At 44.6% G+C, this 21862-nt stretch overlaps 2 long non-coding RNA genes and 1 pseudogene across 2 annotated transcripts; 2 read left to right on the forward strand and 1 right to left on the reverse strand.

Moving 5' to 3' along the window:
* Window positions 1-3639: 3639 nt before the first annotated feature.
* Window positions 3640-12823, reverse strand: LOC135324204 (uncharacterized). Its single transcript, XR_010385561.1, has 2 exons — window positions 11966-12823; window positions 3640-6275 (listed from the first exon to the last, which is right to left on the reverse strand). It is a non-coding gene; the product is annotated as an uncharacterized LOC135324204 (long non-coding RNA).
* Window positions 12824-12853: 30 nt separating this feature from the next.
* LOC135324202 (uncharacterized) lies at window positions 12854-18421 on the forward strand. The gene is made up of 2 exons (XR_010385559.1): window positions 12854-15128; window positions 16817-18421. It is a non-coding gene; the product is annotated as an uncharacterized LOC135324202 (long non-coding RNA).
* A 1413-nt stretch (window positions 18422-19834) lies between these two features.
* LOC135324201 (vesicle-associated membrane protein-associated protein B/C-like) lies at window positions 19835-21767 on the forward strand (annotated as a pseudogene).
* The last annotated feature ends 95 nt before the right edge of the window (window positions 21768-21862 follow it).

The raw sequence follows: 21862 nt of genomic DNA on the forward strand, positions 1-21862 counted from the left end.
AAACTAGGAAGGCCTCAGTTCAGGAAAGTCTCCCTATTGAGAGTACAGAACTTAAACATGTACTTAAGTGCGCACACACACACACACACACACTCTCTGAAAGAATGGAAATGTAGTACATGCTTAAAATTATGCAAGGACAGACTTCTTTCTGACTTGCACTGACAGTCTTACTCAAGTTTGGGGAGAGGGCTGCTGTCAGGCTGAAATCCCTGCTGCAACAGAATTAAGGCTAAGAAACATGGTGACATATGGCAGTTGTGCAGGTGATAAAGTAAGAACATCCAAGGTGAAGGAAGAAATAATATAGCCTTTCAAAGCCTTCAGTTTTCATTTCTTTGCTTGTGAGATTTTATGTCAGGAATGTTATGTGTGCAGAAACCAGAACTGCTGCACAAAAGAGTAACTTTATGTACAAAGTTCAAACTTTTGTCTGAAGAAAAACTCTGACTGCAATGGCCATTTCACAAAAACACCCTCCTGAGTTTTCTGGGTATTTTTGCAAAGAAGCTGCATTTATGAAAGGATTTGATTCCAGATAGCACTTTTTTTTTTTTTTTAACAAAAGCTTTGTCTCTGATGCATTCATGTGACATAAAGAGTATCTGAAAGAAATAATTAATATGACGAGCATTACCAAAGACAAATTAAACAAAATAACAAAAAATCACTTCTCAATTTAACTTGTGAAACAAGCCAATTTCTTAATTGTTCATAATCAATTTGTCAGTCATTTTAGCAACTGAAGCCAGTGACATTGGTGCTTTACTATTAACATTATAAAGTCTATTTGGATATAGGCTATATCTATGGTATATCAGGAACAGTAATTTTCACCCAGATGTCCAGATGACATTGCTTCAATAGAAAAACAGAACCTCAGACGCTTATCTAAGAAAGTTTAAAAACTTTCCAAGTTACCTTTAAAAGTTCTGGCAATTATGACCTTAACATAAATAATCATCTTTGCAAACTATTCTTTTGTGCAGTGCTTCTCTGAATTAATTTCTTGGGTCACCTGCATTGTCCTTGTCTCACAAAGCATTGTAATTAAATATAAAAGCAATTGCAAATGCATACAGCACAGTATAATACTTAAAACAAACATTCATCTTTCTATCTTAAAATTATTTTCTATAAAATTCTATATGGCATATTTTCAGAACACTTGATCTCTTAGGATATTTCCTAATTCATAAAGATTTAATCTGCATTGATAACTGTCATTTAACCATAAAATGCAATGTTATAAGTACACATGAGAAATTCTAGTAATATCCTTAAATCACAAGAGTAAAATTTGAATTTTGTTAGCTGACAAATTCCAAAACATGTATTTATAGCTGTGTTCCTTTTCCTATTTTTGTTTTTATTCCATGTAATGCAGGTTTTACAACTGTGCCCCTCCTCCTAAATCCCGCATCTTCTGTCATCCTTTTGATCAGAGAAAAGCAAACAACACTGCAAGGTTGTGACCGCAAGGCGGGCAAGAGAGGGTCGTATACCGGCGGAGAGAGACACTCAAGGTTCATAAGGGGTTAAACAGGATAGATTTAATAAAGGACTTGCGTTCTAAGCTGCACGGGGAGCCCCGGGAACCGCGAGGAGGGGTCGCCGATGGGAGGCTGCTGGAGGCACGGGTCGGACACGCAGGTCGGATGCCCAGGCGGGACTCGACTCATCATATTCTAAGGGCCCCTTAAATCTCCTAGAACTATTTCCTTATCTCAGCTGTGCTAGCCTTGAGAAACTACTGTCTGGGAAGCAGCTAGACATTGTTGACAAAATGGAATATGCATGCCTGGCCCAGATGGGAATTTGGTCAGCGTGTAGTTTCACAGGCTGGGCCTGCTACCACGTACTCTGCCAGTCACTGACTCCTTGCCAGATCTTCTGCAGGCGTTCTCACTACAAAGGTCATCTCTTATGCTCTCTCCCTGTATCATAATGCCATTAATGTGTTGGATTTCACAGGTCAGAATACTAGCTTTTAATTAATTTACACTGTAAAAATCAAGGCCACATCATGCTTCAGTGAGAGATTTGTTAATATAAAGCTAAAACTCATTTTGCAGAACAGGAAAGATCTAATCAAAAAATCAATCATGTAGATAGCAAACTAAAGAACTGTAGCACAGCAGTATTTCTCACTAATTTTGATGGCCCAAGTGCATGCACACATGAAACTTTCACTAAAAATGCAGCAATGCAATCCACTCTAGGAGCTGTGCCTTTAGCTGGCGTTATTTTTAAATGGAAATTCTATAGGATACTTACCTTTTTGTAGTAGGATAAATCTAATGTCTACAGCACTCTGTTTTCTATAAAATGCATTTTGTAAAAAGCAAACACCAATTGTTCTATCACAAATAGTCTGTTATGACAAATTAATTATGCCATTTCCTTTCCCGCTGTATTTTGCCCCAAATGGCAGGTAACTGTATTCATCCTCTTTTTCTGAATTAATGAAAATAGATTAAATGAATAAACACATAAAAGCTATCTCTAAATTAAAAATCCAGTCAAGAAGATTCTCCCTAGAACTGCCTTCAAATATAATACACATGAAAAACAAAAACATTAGTTGCTCAAGTTCAACATCTGGTGGGCAAGGATCTATTTCCTCAGAATATTTTTTGCCCAAGAACATTTCTATCAGTGTCTCCCCATTTCTTCCACCCATAACTTCCCCCACCAATGATTTGGTACCAGAGGTTACTGCTTCCTTTCCTCTAAATCCCACTGAGCTGTACACCCAGACATCTGCCACATTAATTTTTCAGTCTGCAGACTCTTCCCCCAGTCTCTATTCCTTTCGCTAGCATTTCTCCTTTGTTATCCATTTATTTTTCTTTAAAATAATCATACAGCTTTTATTCTACCTTATGATCTATTGCTTTTTTCCTCCCCAGCCATTTATTCCCCATTTCCAATATTTTCTAGAACTTTGTCTCGTTATCCGTAGCACCTGGCATCTCTTACATGCTGATTGTTGCATTTCTCACTTTGGTCTTTTGACCTCTCTCCTCAGCCTCCCAACCTAATGAGAGCAAAACTCCATGGGATAAGAAATCCTTGTCCTGTCTCTTTGACCAGTCAGCAATTCAAAACTGCATATTATTGAAGTCTCTTTTCTTTGGGGATGTTGCTCACACAACAGTAATCTTAATTAATATTAAAGACCAAAGAAAACATAACATCAAAGCAAACAAACAAACAAAAAAGACCTGCAAATAACCTATAAATATACACATCTAATAAGTTAGCACAGAAGGCATTATCTGCCAGATTAAAAACAAAAACAAACCCCCCAAACTTTATTTCTTGGAAGAGATCCTGTTTTTCTGTGCCCCATTTTGGTTTTGCTCTCCAGTGTCAGGGAACAGCAAGAGTGGCTGCTCCTCAAGGGCAGGGGAGCCAGGAGCCGAGGGTGACAGCGAGGCAGGCAGGGGCAGTGCCCTCATCGACAGGGCACAGTCCCACGGTACCCAAGCAAGAAGAGCAGAGCAGGTCCAGTGACAGTAACCAGGGTCAGCCACAGTCCAGTGATGGCCAGGCAAGTCTGTAGTGTCAAGTGATAAAATAATCTGTTCTCTTTTGCTCATTTGTGAGCACCGGTAATGAGCAGCAGGAGTCATATTTCTTAGTTGCTGAGTTTTATTGCTAGCAATAAGGTGCCCCTTGGCTGGGAGCACAAGAAGGACCCCGAACAGTTCTTTGTTACATCTTATAAGTGAAGGTAAATTGTTATATATTCGATACTTTATTTACATAACAAATCAGAACTATCCACGATTCTTAGTTCTACCAGTCCCCCTGCTGTGTTACAGTACGAGATAGTTCTGCACCAGCCTTAAATGGTCCATCTTATAATTATTCATTAGCTGATTTTGCACCTCTTCTGGTGTTACCTTTGAACAACTTTTGTACTGCTGGCTGGATTACACTGGCTTCTTTGCAGTTCTTCAACTTTGTACGAAAACCAGGGCTAAGGCAATGTCAGATAAGATGTTCTGCTTGCAGGGAGCGTGGCCTTGCATGTTCTTTCTGCAAAACTAGAGTATAGTGGAAATTTCCTTAACATTCCCTCCTTTTATTTCATGCATACCTGCTTTCAATGTTAGGCTGGTCTATACTTATGTCCCCTTACATATGAGAAGCAAGTTGAACATATTTGACCCATTGTAAGGGTGAGGCGGGGGCACCGCCTGGACTCCCAGCAGGGACGGATACACAAACACAAGGCATGCGATGGTCGATACGGAGCATTTGTTACCTCTGCGTCTGAATGGGGGTTCCCTGGCGTTTTCCCGATCGAGGCAATAATGGAGCGGGGGATCCCTGGCACCGCTGAGCGTCGGTCCAGGGTGAGGAACCCCGGGGGGGCACTAGATGAAGTTTTTATGTACCATGCACATGCGCAGTAAGCATGTTGAGCTCATTGTTATTCTCGAATCAAAGCCCAGGTGCAGCGCCACCCTGGCACAGGCTCAACCACGTGACTATGGGTCCACATGCCCTGTTGATGCTCCTTTTCCCACGGAACGGTCTGGCTAGCTTCCATCGCCTATCTCCTCGACATTCTTCCGCACTTTCCCTAACAGACCCATGCACGAAACACAACAGAAAAGCACAGTTCCTACCACCAGAATTAACATCAAAATTATTAAAACACGCTTAGTCCACACTCCTAGATCTGTTAGCCATGACCACAACCACGACCAATCTGTTGCTAGGCTATTAAGCAGAGGCTGCTTTTGGGCTATCCGATGGAAGGTACGTACATGTCGTTGAATGACATTTACATCATATTCATTTTGTTTTGATTTGTTTGCATAGAAACAATAGGTGGTGAGGTGGTGTTTACCAGCACACACACTCCTCCCTATGTGGCCAATAGCTAATCTAAAGCCCATTGATTTTGGACGGCTAATTGAGAGAGTTCACTTCTATTTGTAGATCTTTTGAGGCATCTATAGTAGCATTTTGAATGATTTCAAGGGTGGCAGAGATATTGACAATAGCTTTTTCTAACTCGGCCATGCCTAGACCTGGAAACAGTGAACACATGAATTGATAGAATTTTTTAGGTCTTTTCACTATGGGGTTAGAGGTGTCCCTTTTTCTGTGTATTGGGTAGTAATTGTGCAAAAAGCCTAGTGTTAATTTTTTTACTTGATAGGCATAAGGGGCCATGCGTCCAATGGTACAGGTGTCGGCCCATCGTGGTGGTAAACTTTTGTAGGCGTTGGTTCCACATAACCAGAACCACCCAGATTTTAAAATAGTAGGTTTCCCTACTAGGATGGCCTTTTTTCTGTGCCCTGTAGGGCAGGAGGTAAAATCAATCTCAGTGGTATTTTTACATTTTGATAATTCCCATTTGCCTAGATATATTATTTGAAAAGGGTTTGCACCTATACACAAGCTACTATAGATCCAAATGCACACGGTCCAATTGCTATTATCATGACTAAGTCGACCATTACTCCCCAAGATATATGTGCCATTTGAGGGAGAAATATTATAGTATCTTTGACAGTTTGTACCATTTATGCTCCAAGTAAGGTTCCAAGCGGGCAATTTCTCTAGCTCAGTGTTATTTAAAATTACTGAGTTATTCTTACAAGTCCATGCAGTTTTTAAGTCAGAATTATTGCTGGCCCTTGAACAGTCCAATTGAAACTTTGCTTGCATATAATTATACTGTAGTGTGTAGTTACAGTTAGTTGTTTCTCCTACCTAAATCGTAAGGTTTCCCCAAGGCATGTTGACACACCATGGAGCTTTATCATATGAATGTGCCTTAAAGGGTTGCTGCTGAAAATCTAGCACCCTGGGGTGTAAACATGTCAAATTCGACTGATACCAGGCTAAACCAGAAACAGGCTCTGCTAGCCAACCAAAAATCAGTGTCCAGGGATTGAGGGTAGTGTAGGCAGTACCAACATTCTGATTCATTCCCCACTTGAGAGACCCTGTTTATAAATTATACAATATGATTATTTTCTCAGCCCAGAGTTAAATCTGTAATAGTTATAAAAAACAGAAATGACCTAAAAAAAAAAAAAATCACGTTTAAACACATAGCACAAAATAATTACAAAGTGTAACAAATAAACACAGTTTTCCTTGAACAGGTTTTCCTGCTGTTGCACGGGTATTCTCTCTTCTTCAGTAGATGCTCAAGGAACTGGAGTGTCCTTCGAGGAGGTTGCAGTGCTGGGAGCCGCCTTTACTTGGGAGTGATGAATCCAGGTTTCTTTACCTGCAACCTTAAGAGCAGAATAAGGGCATAATAACACTTGTACAGGGCCCTCCCATTTTGGTTGTAGCATGTTTTTGGCTTTATGAGTTTTTACCATAACATAATCACCCAGTCGATACAGATGAAGGCAATCTCCTAAAGGCAGAGGTTGGGTAATTATACTTTTATAATTTTTTATTTTTTAAAACTATTCTGTAGATACATTACATATTGGGTAACAGCTTCATCTCCTGCCAAAAGGCTTGTATGTGCCAGGATAAAAGTCCCTGGGATTCTATCTGGTCTACCAAACAGAATTTCAAAAGGGGTCAACCCATGGCTTGGGCCCGGGCATCGTCTTAATTCCCATAATGCTAATGGCAATGCTTCTGTCCACTTTAATTGAATCTCCCAACAAATTTTAGCTAACTTCATTTTTAGTGTATGCTTCATCCTTTTTACCTGCCCTGAAGATTGAGGATGATAAGGCGTATGTAGTCTTCTTTGAATTCCTAATGTTTCATATATTGCTTTTAGTATTTCAGCAGTAAAATGAGCTCCTTTATCAGAATCTATTTCCTCTGGTACCCCAAAGCGTGGTATGATATCTTTCAATGAGGCTTTTACTACCACTTGGGCTGTAGCCTTCCTGACTGGGAATGCTTCCACCCAATGGGATAATTGGTCAACTATGACTAGCAGCTGTTTCTGCCCTTCTCTCAGGGGCATGTCTGCGAAATCTATTTGTAATTTTAGAAACAGCATCCAAGCCCAAGGGCGTCCTCCTTTTATTTTAGCTTCTATCTTTGATTTAGCGTTGTACTCTGTGCAAGCTAAACACCCTTTCGTTATTTGTAAGATTGCTTAAGTCAAACCTGGTGCTGCCCATGACTGGGAAATTTGGTTCTCTAAATAAGATATTCCCCCGTGTGCCTGTCCATGGAGTTCTCTTACTAGCAATATCAACATAATCTTAGGGAGCAATAGTTTTCCCTGCAAAAACCATATTCTTTTTTTTTTTTTTTTTTTTTTTTGTTCCGCTCCCAAACGCTTCCATCCTTCCACCTCTTCTTTTGGTGTTGCCTGGTGTTCTTTCTCCAATTCTTCTGCAGTCTCAATCATTATCATTTCCTCTTGCGGCTCCAGTTTGGTGGGCAATGGTTGTAGGGCAGCCGCTTTCGCTGCAGCATCAGCAAGGTTATTTCCCTTAGTTATATTGAAGTGTCTCATTGGTGAGCCTTCTGATACAAGACTGCTAACTGCAAAGGTTTTTCCAAAGTCTTTAATAACTCTAAAATCTGATCTTGGTGGGCTATTCAATGTCCTGCCGTTGTCAAGAAGCCTCTTTCTTTACAAATTTTTCCCATTGCAAATACCACTCCCAAAGCATATTTGGAGTCCATATTGATATTAGCAGGCTTATTCGTGGCTATAATACATGCTCGGGTTAATGCCGCCTGAGCCCCAAAATGTCCTGGAAGGGACCCAGCTTCCAGCGCTATATATTGCGTAGTTACTGCATACCCTGCAACCCTTTGACCCTTTTCATAGTATGACGAACCATCACAGAACAATATTAAATCCAGATTGTGCAGGGGCTCTTCTTTCACGGTAGGTAGAATGGTCGGCTTCAAATCTAATGTTTCCAGACAATTGTGAAATAATTTTTCTTTAGCCTGCAATATTTATGGTAGCAAAGTAGTTGGGTTTAGCATATCACATTGTTCTAAAACCACATTTGGTTCAGTGAGCAAAACTAGCTCATACCAGTGCAAACATTGGTGGGTAAATAGTGAGTGACCCCGCTGAGTCAGGACAATTTTCACTGCATGAGGCACCATTACAGTTAAAGGGTGCCCTAAAACAATATTTCTCACCTTCTCAATCATTACAGCTGTTGCTGCTACAGCCCTAGTGCGTGCGATCATTCCTTGAATTACCGGATCCAGCTGCGCCAAATAATAAGCTATCGCACGCCAGCGCTGGGCAGTCTTCTGAACTAGAAATACCACTTGCGATTCCCTTTTGTTTGTGCAAATATAACACAAAGGGCTTTCCGTAGTCCGGTAAAGCTAAAGAGGGAGCTTCCATAACTGCCTGCTTTAACTCTTTAAATGCTTTTTCTGCCTCCGGAGTCCACACCGCTAAATCTGGTTCACTATCTTTAGTTAACTGTGTTAACACCTTTGCTTTTTCACTAAACCCGGATATCCAATACCTATTAAATCCTATTGCACCTAAAAAGGCCCTAACCTGCCTTTTTGTCTGAGGGATTGGTATTTCTTGAATTGCTCATATCTGCTCCGATGATATCAATCTCTCTCCTGACCAAATTATCATTCCCAAATAATTAACTTGTTGCTGGCACAAAGCCTCCCTTGCCAAAATGTAGTTATGTCCCTTTTCCGCTAGAGCACACAACAGTGTTTTAGTATCTTGCAAACAAATATTACAATCAGTACTCGCAATCAACAAGTCATCTACATATTGTATCAGTTTAGTGGGTTTTGACAGCATAATCATTTGTAAATCTCTTTTCAATATTTCCTACAATATGCACAGCAACTTGGGTCCGATTGTCCCCTACCCACCATTCCTGTTACTCTGGTTCCTCTGCCTCCTTGACCTCGTCCTCTCACATTTATTCCCCTTCCTTTCATCTTTGGAATTCCTCCCAACACTGCTGCCAGCATACTTACTTCCTCCCACTTTCATCTTTCCTTCTCCTTCCTTTCTTTTTCTGACCTTCCACCATATATGTAAGTTGCTAACGATAGTACCTTTTGGTAAATTCTCTCCCTGCCATCCTGGATCATGTTTTGTGAAATACTTGTGGATATCTAGTGCCGCTTGCTGGACAAATATGCTCACTGCCAGCCTTTCATTAAAATTTTCCACAGACATCCCTCCATAGCATAATAGGGCTTGCCGCAAGTGATTCCAAAAATCGCTCGGGTGTTCCTCAGACTTTTGCCTTAAAACTAGATTGTGGCACACCATTTCACATGCCACCCAATCATTCGCATTATTATAATCCCAATTCGGATCTACTCATGGCCAGGGTTTTCGGTTTCCATCTTTCTCCAATATCCGTTCTCTATCCTCTGGCTGAAATATCTGTTGTAACAATACTTGAAGATCCCCCCCAACAAGGGTGATGTCCCCCTACTATTGTAGAAAATAGTCAAGCTGCCTTCTCTGGGTGTAGAGGACCGGTTATCTACATGCGGTTTTGTCTCGACATTGCTGCTGCTGCTGCTGCAAAGCCGCTGCTGCCAAGGCGCGTCGGGCAATGCCACGCCGGCGCCCCCGGGAGCCGTCCGCGAGGTAAACAACCTCGTGCACCTGCACGAGGTAAAAAGGGCGTGAAAAGGGCAGAAGGTCATCTCTAGGGCACGAACCGCACGTACTCATTTGCCATCTGCGCATGAGCAGGAGACCCCCAGATGCCCCAGCCCGTTTCTGGAAGGTTCTGAGAGGGCGGACTGCACATGACAGTTAATCTGCATGGGAAGTGAGGAAGCACCTCCCAGAGGTGGGGCAAGAACCTATAAAAACTGCAGACTGGGTGAATGGGGGGGCTTGCTTGCGACGACTGAAGAACTCGAGCAGAGTCAGCGGAACCAGACGGGAGCTTCCCGCCTCTGCCCTCCCCGCCACCGAGACTCCCAAGAGAAGAGGACCAACGGGACGCCGCTGGATCCACGGGTGGTGATATCTATCTTTCTCTCTCTCTCTCTCTCTCTCTCTCTCTGTCTGTCTGTCTTCCCCTTTTCCTCTCTTTTTCCTAAACGTGTGACGCGAGATGTGTCTAGTTAGTTGATTCCATTTTGCCTTAATCTTAAAACTGGTTGGCTGGTGTCGTTTTCACCTTAATTCAGTCCAAGGGCATCACAAACTTGGTCGTTGGTCCTAAGGGGAGGGAGGTCGTCCTAAACGACTCCCTTCGGGCCACGACACTGGGTCTTCCCGCACCTAGGGCATTTGCTGTGCCCATTGAATTAGATCTCCCGGAGCCCACGGCCGATAAACATAGACATGCAAAATTGGGGGGGAGGGGGGCTGCTGGTGCCCCCGCAGCTGTGTTAGGCATCACAGTTCCAATCATAAGAGCTTGCAAAGCAACAGATTGGTTTCCTGAGGCAAGTGATGGGTATAGGTTAGAAGTTTGAGCAGAAGCAGATTCAGGTGCTGAAGCAGAGTAAGGGGGAACAGGGGCAAAGCCCTTACTCGACTCTCCCAGCATTTGTTGCGCAAACATACGTCTTACCTTACTTGAATCCCCAAATCCCCCTGGACATTTAAACACCCAATTAGCACAGATATACCAGTAGTCCATTTGCTGAGGTTTCCGATCCTCCAAGCGGTGATGCAAGAAGGTCAGCTTACCCATATCAAATGAACCATCCTGAGGCCATAGCTTGGAGGGCATCCCCTTCCCAAGTCTGTAGTGGCCATTCTTCCTGACAGAGCATAATTGCTCTACCCTTACTGAAACCTGAGGTACCTTACAGTTTTCCAGAATTTCCAGAATTTCCGCTAGCGGTGAACCCCATTTTACCTTTCCTACCGAACCCCCATGACTGATGTTCTGCTTGCAGGGAGCGTGGCCTTGCATGTTCTTTCTGCAAAACTAGAGTATAGTGGAAATTTCCTTAACACAAGGCAGGGCCAAGGTCAAGCCAGGAAGCCAAGTCAGTGAGTCTGGGTCAGTGAGGGACACGGCCAGGTACAGCATACCTACAGCATAGCTCAGGCAAGGCCCAAGGGCGAGGGTCTGAGCTAAAATGCAGCCCCTGAGAGAAGGGGGGGAGCCCCCACCAAAGCTTCTCCCAGCTCTTTCTAACACCTTAGCCATGTTCCCAGCAGTCTGATCCCAGATTACATGTCTGCACCATATCAGAGTTCCCCTTTAGCACAGGCAGCCAGATCCCTGGTTGGGCGGGGGAGTTTGACAAGCCTGTTGATGCTCTCAGGGCCTTGACATCCACAAAGCAACAGCTATGTCCAATGTGTCTTCTTATAAAAACACCCCCCCAAACCAGTATCTTTCATTACTTTCTAAATTAGTTTTACACAGTTATATGGATACACAATAGAATGGATTTGCTGTTTTCTCTAGACAATAAACCATTGGGGACTGTAGCTGTCTTTCAAAGAGTGCAGAAACTGGTAGAGCAATTGATTTTCCATATACCATTTTGTCTGACTGTATTTAGATTTAGGTCCCTTCCAACCTAAAATATTCTATGATTCTATAAGAAGAAATATGTTTGTGTTGCCCTAGTTTACCTAGGAGCACTTGTGCATTCTTCCTATACTGGGGATGTACATTATCCAACATTTCCTGAAAAATGGGGTTGGGGTCCTCAGGAGTCTTGAAGGGCTTTCCCACGTCTGTCTCATTTTGTTCTGCTAGAACAAGAGGTTTTTTGCCTCTTTCCTAATCACTGTTTCATGCATGCCAAGTACTTTCGAAGAGCAAAAGTATACACCTTAGCTTTTTCATATGCCATCAAGCCTGGTTTTTGGAGAATGTCCTAATTTCGGCATCCAAAGAGTGGACGTGTCAGCCCTAATGTCTTCCCTGGATAATGGCAGCACCCTTAGCTGCTCCAGCTGTGTAAGGGTGAGGCAGGGGCACCGCCTGGACTCCCAGCAGGGACGGATACACAAACACAAGGCATACGATGGTCGATATGGAGCATTAATTATTACCTCTGCGTCTGAGCGCGGGTTCCCCGGCGTTTTCCTGGTTGAGGCAATAATGGAGCGGGGGATCCCTGGCACCGCTGAGCGTCGGTCCAGGGTGAGGAACACCGAGGGGGGGCACTAGATGAAGTTTTTATGTACCATACACATGCGCAGTAAGCATGTTGAGCTCCTTGTTATTCTCGAATCAAAGCCCAGGTGCAGCGCCACCCTGGCACAGGCTCGACTATGTGACTATGGGTCCACGTGTCTTGTTGATGCTCCTTTTCCCACGGAACGGTCTGGCTAGCTTCCATCGCCTATCTCCTCGACATTCTTCCGTACTTTCCCTAACAAGCTGGTTTGCACCAGATACATTTTTTTCTGCATGTTCCATCACTGCTTAACCAAAAGCCCCATGATGAGTGGAAGAGCAAAACTTAGAAGGGGTCCAATAAAACCTCTGGCTTGCTTCTCCAGCAACTTCTTTATTTGAAGGACACACTTTTAGTACCTAGGCTTTTAATGAATTTGTGACCCTTTTTCAGCACATGTATCTGGTGAGACATTAATGAAATGCCCCTTTTCAAAGTATTCAGAGTGATTTCAGAAATGGCCTTTATCAGGGCATCGGAAGCAGTGCTAAGTACAGTTTTCCGGGGGGGGGGAGGAATGGATCAACAGCTCCAGGAGGGACAGGTTACTCTTCAGACACTGGGACACCATGCTCCTGAGCCTGCCCTGATAGCAATGCAGGATGTTGGGCTGGCTCATTTCTATTTATTGCCAAGCACCAGTGGGTTTTTTTTGTTTTTTTTTTCCCTGTATATAAATGGCCAGCTGTTCTGGCAGGACAAGTCCAGTTTTCAGCCTAAAAGCATCCGGTGTAGAAGCATTTAAACTGACAACCAGTTACCCATAAGTAACATTGTAGCATTTTCAAACACTGATAAAAAGAACTGGGCCTTGCCAGGATACAGCTCTCTATCTAGGAGAGGTTCTTAAATAACGCTACGTGTTTTGTGTTGAGAGTGAAGTGTGGTTCTTTTTACCCTGGAAAAAAACTTTCTGGACAATGTACAGGATGCCATGATTCCTATGATGCACGGACTTAGTAAAAGCTTTCTCAGTTTCATCACTCTCACAAGCAGAGTTCATCAAATCATCAATCACAACCATATTTGCTTTATTAGGGGGAAATAAACAGTTATCACTAAGACTGTCAGTTAAGTCCTCCACAAATTTGATAAAAGGATATTTACAGAGCAGTTACTGATACAACGGTTGCCAACAACTGTAACACCACGCAATATTCTCAGGCATAACAGAAAGCAAGTGGTCGGCATTCTCCAAAAGACTTTTTACAAAATAACTTTTCCCAAGGTTGCTAGGCCCTGCCAGAACAGCAGAAAAGAGGTGCTTCTAGCACACGCCCATGATCAAAAGCCATAGGGGAGGCTGTTCAATTTTTTAGTCAGTACCCTTTTGGCATAGACCACCTTCTGCGTCTTCCGGAGGGGCCTGGTTTCTATCATCCACTTCTGCTTGTTCCTGACAATAGAGTGCTGCTTTATCATGATTTTCCTAAGGGCTATGTGGATTTGCACCATAGTCCAACACAAGATCCTCCATGGATCTTTTCTCCTCTTGTTGCATTTAGAGTGATGCCTTTACTTTTAAATAACACTTCCCCAGAGTGCAGGTAGCTGTAGGATTTGGAACCCAATGACATGAACTTGGTACTATGCTCATCTGGCAGCAACTCACTCATTAGCAGTGTTACTTCCCAACTCTCAGGAATGGCCCTAGACTGGGTTACCCCCTATATGGAGTGCAATAATCCCATGCTCCAGAACCCTGATGACCTATTTGCTGATCTGGAACAGTTCTTTGGAGACCATAATTGTGCAGCTGAGGCTGCCTTGCTGGAGTTCTGTCAGGGGAGTCAGTCAGCTGCTGACTACACAATTCCATTTATGAATGTGGCTGTGGAAACTGTGTGAGAACAAGCCCTTATGGCCCACTTTAGGTTGGGACTGACTGAGGCCCTCAAAGATGAGATGGCCAGGGTGGACCCTCCCCAGAGCCTGGGGCAGCTCTCAGACCTGGCTGTCAACCTGGAGAGGTGGCTTATGGCATGCCAGAGATGATTATTTTTTTAACTAGGAAATGACCTTGCCCTTGCTAGCAACACTTTTTTTTAATGAAAGCTAAATGCATTTTAAATTTATAGTTTGAGGTAGCCCATCTTTATAACAATATCACTTGAGTCACAAAGTTAAACTTCCTAAAGGCACAAAATGTTGAATTCAAGTTACTTATGCTCCCTATATTCTGTTCTCTCATTCTAATTATGAGATCAAATGCAATTGTTCTTCAGTATTATATACCATTTCACCATACTTCCTTAACTGCTTAATGATGAAAAGCAGGCTGAACTCTCTGTATTCTAAGGAAAAAGTCCTAAACCCTTGAAAACATCATGTTAAATGTCATTCCAAAGTAGAAACTGGCCTGAATATATTGTTTTCCTCATGTTTCTATTTTTCAATTATACTGGTGTCATTGCTGAGTGTTGGGGACCGAAATAGAATGATGCTGTGTAAGACAGCAGAGAATCTCTAACGCAGAAGGTAATGATGTGGTAACTATGATTTGTGGCCAGAATGTGTGCACGTGAGTTGCCAGTGATCATGTGCCTTCCTGCCTACGTGCCAGCAGTCACGGTGTGCCTTCCTGCCTACGTGCCAGCAGCTGCGGTGGGCCTGCCCTGCTGGACTGTCCTGCCCGCCTGCCAGGCATCAGAAGACGTCTTCCTACCTATCACAAGATGCCACAATGCCAAGGAGATACTTGGAGGAGTGGCTGAGCTTGATTGCTATATAACCAGCCATTGTGTTTTCAATAAAGGATCTTTTGCACTACCCTACCTCAGGTCTGTGTCGTCGTATGCCACAAATGGCGCCCGAATTGGGATCTCAAAAACAGAAGCATGAAAAATAGAAGCATGAAAAACAGAACCAATGAATTTCAAAAATAGAAGCATGAAAAACAGAGTCAAGGAATTTCAGAATAGAAGCATTGAAGAATGAAGCATGAAAAACAGAACCAATGAATCCGGTGGCATAGCCCAGCTGAACTTCAGGACAGTTGGCAATTGAGAGCTCCCATCACCACCACAGAACGGCAGGTGAGCAGCTGGGAACCATGGGGCAATCTCTTACAAGGGATCAGAGAAGTTATATGGAAGTGTTACAGAAAGTCTTAAAGACTCATGGGGGGAATATCTCCCAGCTCTCCTGGTTTCCGCAGAAGGGAACGTTAAGCATTGCGGTGTGGGAACAAGTTGGGGACGAGTTGCGGCAGCGGAGGGATGATAAGGCGAAGAAACTTTTAGTGACTTGGCAACAGGTCTTTTCTGCCTTTCACCGCTTGCAAGCAGTAAATGCAACTGAACTTTTGCCCTACGCAGCAATGGCTGGTGAGAGCACCGTAAGGCTCTTGATAATACCCGGACTGGATTCCGAGCCTGACGATTCATTTAATCCAGGGTCGAATGATCTGGAACAGGAGGCGGACTTTTATCCACCCCCTAATATGCATTGCTGTGTCCAGCCCACGCTCCCCCCCCCCGGGACCACCCCCCCCCCCGGGACCGCCCTCCCCTCAAGAGGCGGGGCTGCCCACGAATGCGGACTGCCCACAGCCCCCCTCCGCCGTCCCGGCTTCCTGGGGAAGATCTGTTGGCCCGACGCCAGCGCTACCGCAATGCTGCGGCACGCTAGAGTTTTGCCGCGAGGAGGCGCTGCGAAGAGGAGACTTGGACATTCTCCACGCCTTCCCTGTGCGATATCAGGCAGGGCAACCCCAATACATGGGAGCAGCTGCCTTATTAGGCGGTAAAAGAAGTCAGGAAGTCGATTAAGGATTATGGCCTCCAGTCAGCTTACACTATAAACTTATTTCACTATGAGCAATTTAAATAATATGGCTAATATCGGCATAGAAGAGCTGATGGGGGAAGGGAGATATGCAACAGCCGTAGCACAAGTACAGCTACCACGAGAAGCGCTTGATCAGGCATCTTGTCTGGCGCTGCAGGCGTTGCGGAAGGTCCCGGCTGGAATGCTGGCACAGTCTTTCGCAACTGTGCGCCAGGGCCCTCAGGAGCCGTATATACAGTTTTTGGACAGGCTCCAGAATGCTATAGATCAACAAGTTGAATCGGAGGAAGCCCGGCGGCTGCTGCTTATGCAGCTGGCCGTGGAGAATGCTAATGCTGACTGCCAAAAAGCTCTACGCCCCTTACGTAATGCCAACCTCTCCCTTGCTGATATGATACGAGCCTGCCAGAACGTCGGCACGGAATCGCATCGTGCAGACCTGCTAGCTGCTGCTCTGTCACAGCAGATGGTTGTTACTGCGGTACCGGGAGCTCCGTGTTTTAACTGTGGGCAGATCGGCCACTTTAAGAGGGATTGCAAGTTCGGAGGAGGAGGTGGGAAGAAGCCAGGCAGACAGTCTCCCAGCAGACTATGCCCACGATGCCAATGCCATTTCAAGTCCTGCCAGAATAGCGCCACATTCCCCTCGGTCCAGGGAAACGGGAGGAGGAGCGCGAGACCGCGCGCTCCAGCAATAAATACGGCAACGATGCCGGCGCAGCCATTGATGGCCCCAGGCAGCAGGCCGCCGACTTGCGACCAGCAACTGGGGGAAGTGCCGGCGTGGACCTGGCCGTCTCCCAGCCAATTCTGATTACGGACACCAAAGTGCAGCTTCTCCCCACGGGAGTATGGGGCCCACTAGGTGGCGGCCACAGCGCTCTTTTGCTTGGTCGCTCATCTGTTACCCGTATGGGACTTTTTGTTCTTCCAGGAGTAAAAGACTCTGATTATGTGGGGGAGATACAGATTATGGAGTAGACACCCTCTCCCCCGTGTTATATTAAAAAAGGGGAGAAGATTGCCCAGCTGGTGCTGTTTAAGGTGAGTGGACCGAAAGGTCGGGGAGAGCACTTCGGGGGATTCGGGAGCACCAACGTACCTCAAATTATGTGGGCACATCAAATTACCCAGAACCAGCCGCTTATGACGTGTTACATCAATGGACGACCTTTCTCTGGTCTGGTGGATACCGGAGCGGATGTGTCAGTCATCACGCAATCAGACTGGCCCCAGGACTGGCCTTTAAGGAATCCAGCCGCGGCCATTGTAGGCGTTGGTGGAGAGCAATTTGCCAAGCAAAGTGCCCAGCCGTTATTGGTGTTGGGCCCCGAAGGACAGCGGGGCCATATCGCCCCCTATGTTGTGCAAGCCCCTTGTACCCTTTGGGGCCGCGATCTGTTAAGTCAATGGGGAGTCGTCATAGGGACAAATGTATCCTAAGGGTCACTGAAGTGCAGCCTTATGTAAAACTCACCTGGAAGACTGATGAGCCAGTGTGGGTGAATCAGTGGCCCTTAAAAGCTGAAAGGCTGCAAAAGCTACATGGACTGGTACAAGAGCAGCTTTGGAAGGCTTTGTATGTTCTCAATTTCTTAAACCGTTATACGGACCAAAGTGCAATTAATAAGCATTTCTCATGTCCTACAGGGCGAGAACGACCTCGAGTTCACTACAGGAACCTGGAAACGGGTCAATGGAGTGAACCAGTAGACTTAATAACATGGGGGAAAGGTTATGCTTGTGTTTCCACAGGTAACGGACCTCGTTGGATACCTGCACGACTGATTCGACCTGTTGATGTATTCCTCGGGATACCAAACGAGGGCCGAGAGCCAGTTAAGATGAACCTATCTTGGGGTATTTTCGGCAGTGTTTGCCTGCCTTGTGCAGGATCACTATTAATTCACAGAAGTTTACTGCACTTACACGATTGCACTGATAAGTTGTAGATAGAATATGATCGCACTGATAAGTTGTGGATAGAGCACGACCTCACTAATAAGTTGTAGATAGCATCAGAGTGGAACCCTTTTAAGGGATAAGACTGGACGTTAGGTTTGAGGGCATAAGTTAAGAGGGCCCTGACATGTGAATTGGTAATCTTGGTAAGATTTCTAGCCCTTGTTATCTGTCTCCCCTACCTGACAAGCCTTAAGTTTAATAAATAAAAAGGGGGGATATGTTGGGGACCAAAATAGAATGATGCTGTGTAAGACAGCAGAGAATCTCTAAGGCAGAAAGTGATGATGTGGTAACTATGATTTGTGGCCAGAATGTGTGCACGTGAGTTGCCAGTGATCATGTGCCTTCTTGCCTACGTGCCAGCAGTCACGGTGTGCCTTCCTGCCTACGTGCCAGCAGCTGTGGTGGGCCTGTCCTGCTGGACTGTCCTGCCCGCCTGCCAGGCATCAGAAGACGTCTTCCTACCTATCACAAGATGCCACAATGCCAAGGAGATACTTGGAGGAGTGGCTGAGCTTGATTGCTATATAACCAGCCATTGTGTTTTCAATAAAGGATCTTTTGCACTACCCTACCTCAGGTCTGTGTCGTCATATGCCACAGCTGAGCTCAAATTTCAATGGAAAAGATGTCACTGGAGTATTATTTCACTACCCAGATACTGAAGGAAAGGTGGAAGACTTTTCTGAACTTGTTGAAAGAGCTCATCAAAATAGGGTAAAGTAAATTTTACTTACTTTTGTCCCATCAGATTTCAGGCTGATATATTAAACAGCCACAGACGTAGACACTAAACGTTAGATGAGATGCTGAGCAAAGGTTACTGTTATCCTTCAGTTCTGTGTGAGTGATATGAAATTGTCTGAAGGCATATCTTGTTCGAATATAGCTCCTCTGTAAACAGTGTGCTTTCAGAAAAGAGGCTGACTGCTCTGTGCACTTCTGTTTTCAGACTCTTGTCTGCTGTGCTACTGATCTTCTAGCTCTATGCATTTTGAGGGCTCCTGGAAAGTTTGGGATAGATGTTGCACTGGGTTGGTCCTGAGGTTTGGTGTACCACTCTGTTATGGAGGGCCACATGGTGCATTCTTTGCTGTCAAGGAAAACCTAGTGAGAATGATGCCAGAAAGAATGGTGGGTGTTATAAAGTAAAGACTTCTTTAAACTCTTAAGTGGAACTCAAAATTAATCAATATGTTATGACCATCTTATATAGTCCCATGACTAATATCTGACCATGCCATTACATTTAATACATTTTTTTTTTAACCCAAGGAATGAAAATTGGATTTAACTTTTAGGAAGCAAACTTAAATAACTGCATTTGTGTGAAATGCAACTGGGAACTATGTCTACAGTTCTTGTTGTAATGCTAGATAAAGAGATAATTTAGGCACCAAGAGAGGATTAACTGTGATGGCACAAGGCTTTGCACAGGCCAATTTATTCTACTATCAAGTATTCAGCATTTTATTTACATTACTAACATTGAGTTTCCTGAAATTTAATATTTCCTTTTCTGGCACCTGGTCACTAGAATTATAAACTTAAGGAATCAGAAAACTCAGTGAACCTCCCAAAGAATCAAAAAGGAATTTAATGTAGTTCAAGTTTTAATCAAACCTCAATGAAGAGGAAAAATAATGTGCAGAAAGTCACCTCTAATTCTGGTGAGTGGCATAGAATTTTGATAAGTGCCCATCCTACGGTCCCTTTGGAACCACCACCCCCTCAGGAGACGGGGCCACCCGCCCGCAAGTGCGGACTGCCCACAACCCCCTCCACTGACCCAGCCTTCTGGGAAGAATCCATCGCCCCAGGGCCGCTCGGCGGGGCGTGACTACACCGGCCGGGCACACCCCCCGCCTTCCTCCTTCCCTCCTTCCTTTCCTTCCTGCCTTCCTTCCCCTCCCACCCGGCCCTTCCTCTCTCCGCCTGGTGCCGCCTCCACCTGGTGCTGCCACCGCCGAGCAGCAGGAGGAGGAACATGGCGAAAGCGGAACAGGCCTCAGCCTCGAACCGCAGCACGAGCTCAAATTCAAAGGGCCTTTCACAGATGTTGTCACCACAAACCTGAAGCTCGGCAATCCTACAGATAGAAGTGTGTGCTTCAAAGTTAAGACCACAGCACCATGTAGATACTGTGTAAGACCTAACAGTGGAATTATCGATGCAGGAGCATCAATTAATGTTTCTGTGATGTTACAGCCTTTGGACTATGATCCTAATGAGTAAAGTAAACACAAGTTTATGGCAAAAATTAAAAAAAAAAAAGAAAAAAAAAAGAAAAACCAACAGTCTATGTTTGCTCCAGCTGATACTTCAGATATGGAAGCAGTATGGAAAGAAGCAAAACCAGAAGAACTCATGCATTCGAAACTTAGGTGTGTGTTTGAGCTACCAACGGAAAATGATACGCCTCATGACATAGAAATAAAATTGTATCCACAACTGCAACAAAGACAGATTCTTCTGTAACGTCTAAATCAATAAGTTCCTCTTTGGATGACATTGAAGTTAAGAAAGCAATGGAAGAATATAGGAGGCTTCAAGTAGAAGTTCAGAGGTTACGGGAGGAGAATAAACAGTTTAAGGAAGAAGATGGACTTCGGATGAGGAAGACACCCCAGACAAACAACCCAATATCTGCTTCTGCAGCTGCTGTCCGAGCCTTCACATTATTCAAGGCACAGCCTTTGAATGTTGTTGCTGACTCTCTTTACGTTACGGGCGTCATCCAACGCCTGGAACGATCTTTTAAAAACTCTTATGAATCAACAATTGTTTCTTCTTCTGAAGGAACGACTGTTGTTTTTGTTGGAGCAAAGAGAGCATGACTACTTTGTTTTGTGTGTTCGCTCTCACACCACTCTACCTGGACCGATTGCCCAAGGCAACCGCGTTGCTGACCATTTTACGGCAGCTGTGCTGACAGCTAACACCTGTCAGCAGGCTAAATTGTCCCATGATTTTTTTTTTTCACCAAAATGCAAAAGCGCCAAAAAAGCTTATCATATCACAAGGGACCAGGCCCAAAACATTATCCGAAGTTGCCCCCATTGCCAAAATGTATCCCCGTTACCACCCTACTCAGGGACCAACCCTCGAGGCCTGCAACCCTGCAATGTCTGGCAGACAGACATTACCTGTTATCCCTCATTCGGAAGATTGAAATATGTCCATGTCTCTGTAGATACCTTTTCCCATTACGTTGTCGCTACTGCCCATGTTGGGGAAAAAAGCCGTGATGCATGTCGTCACTGGCTTGCCTGTTTCGCCACAATGGAGGTTCCCACTCAAATTAAAACTGACAATGGTCCCGCATACACTGCACAGCGAACGCAGGCATTTCTTCAAACCTGGGGGGTCACTCATGTGACCGGAATTCCCTATTCCCCAACTGGCCAGGCAATAGCGGAATGTACCCATCGTACTCTAAAAGACATGCTTGAAGAACAAAAAAGGGGGAATAGCCCCGGTGCCTCCCCACAAGAGCAGCTGTGGAAAGCCTTATATGTTCTCAACCTCTTAGACCGTTATACGGACCAAAGTGCAGTTAATGAGCATCTCTCATGCCCTACGTGGCGAGAAGAGCCTCGGGTTCACTACAAGAACCTGGAAACGGGTCAATGGAGTGAACCAGTAGACTTAATAACGTGGGGGAAAGGTTATGCTTGTCTCTCTACAGGTAACGGGCCTTGTTGGATGCCTGCACGGCTGATTTGACCTGTTGACGCATCCCTCGAAACACCAAACGAGGACTGAGAGCCAGTTAAGATGAGCCCATGTCGGGACATTTTCTGGCAATATCTGCCTGCCTTGTGCAGGGTCAATATCTATTCATAAAAGCTGACAGCAACTACACGACCTCACTAATAAGTTGTAGATAGAATCAGGGTGGAACCCTTTTGAGGGATAGGACTGGATGTTAGGTTTGGGGTCGTGGGTTAAGAAGGTACTGGCGTGTGGATTGGTAATCTTGCTAAGATTTCTAGCCCTTACTATCCATCTCCCC

This window comes from Dromaius novaehollandiae, chromosome W (genome assembly GCF_036370855.1).
Source record: "Dromaius novaehollandiae isolate bDroNov1 chromosome W, bDroNov1.hap1, whole genome shotgun sequence".
Taxonomy (NCBI): Eukaryota; Metazoa; Chordata; class Aves; order Casuariiformes; family Dromaiidae; genus Dromaius; species Dromaius novaehollandiae.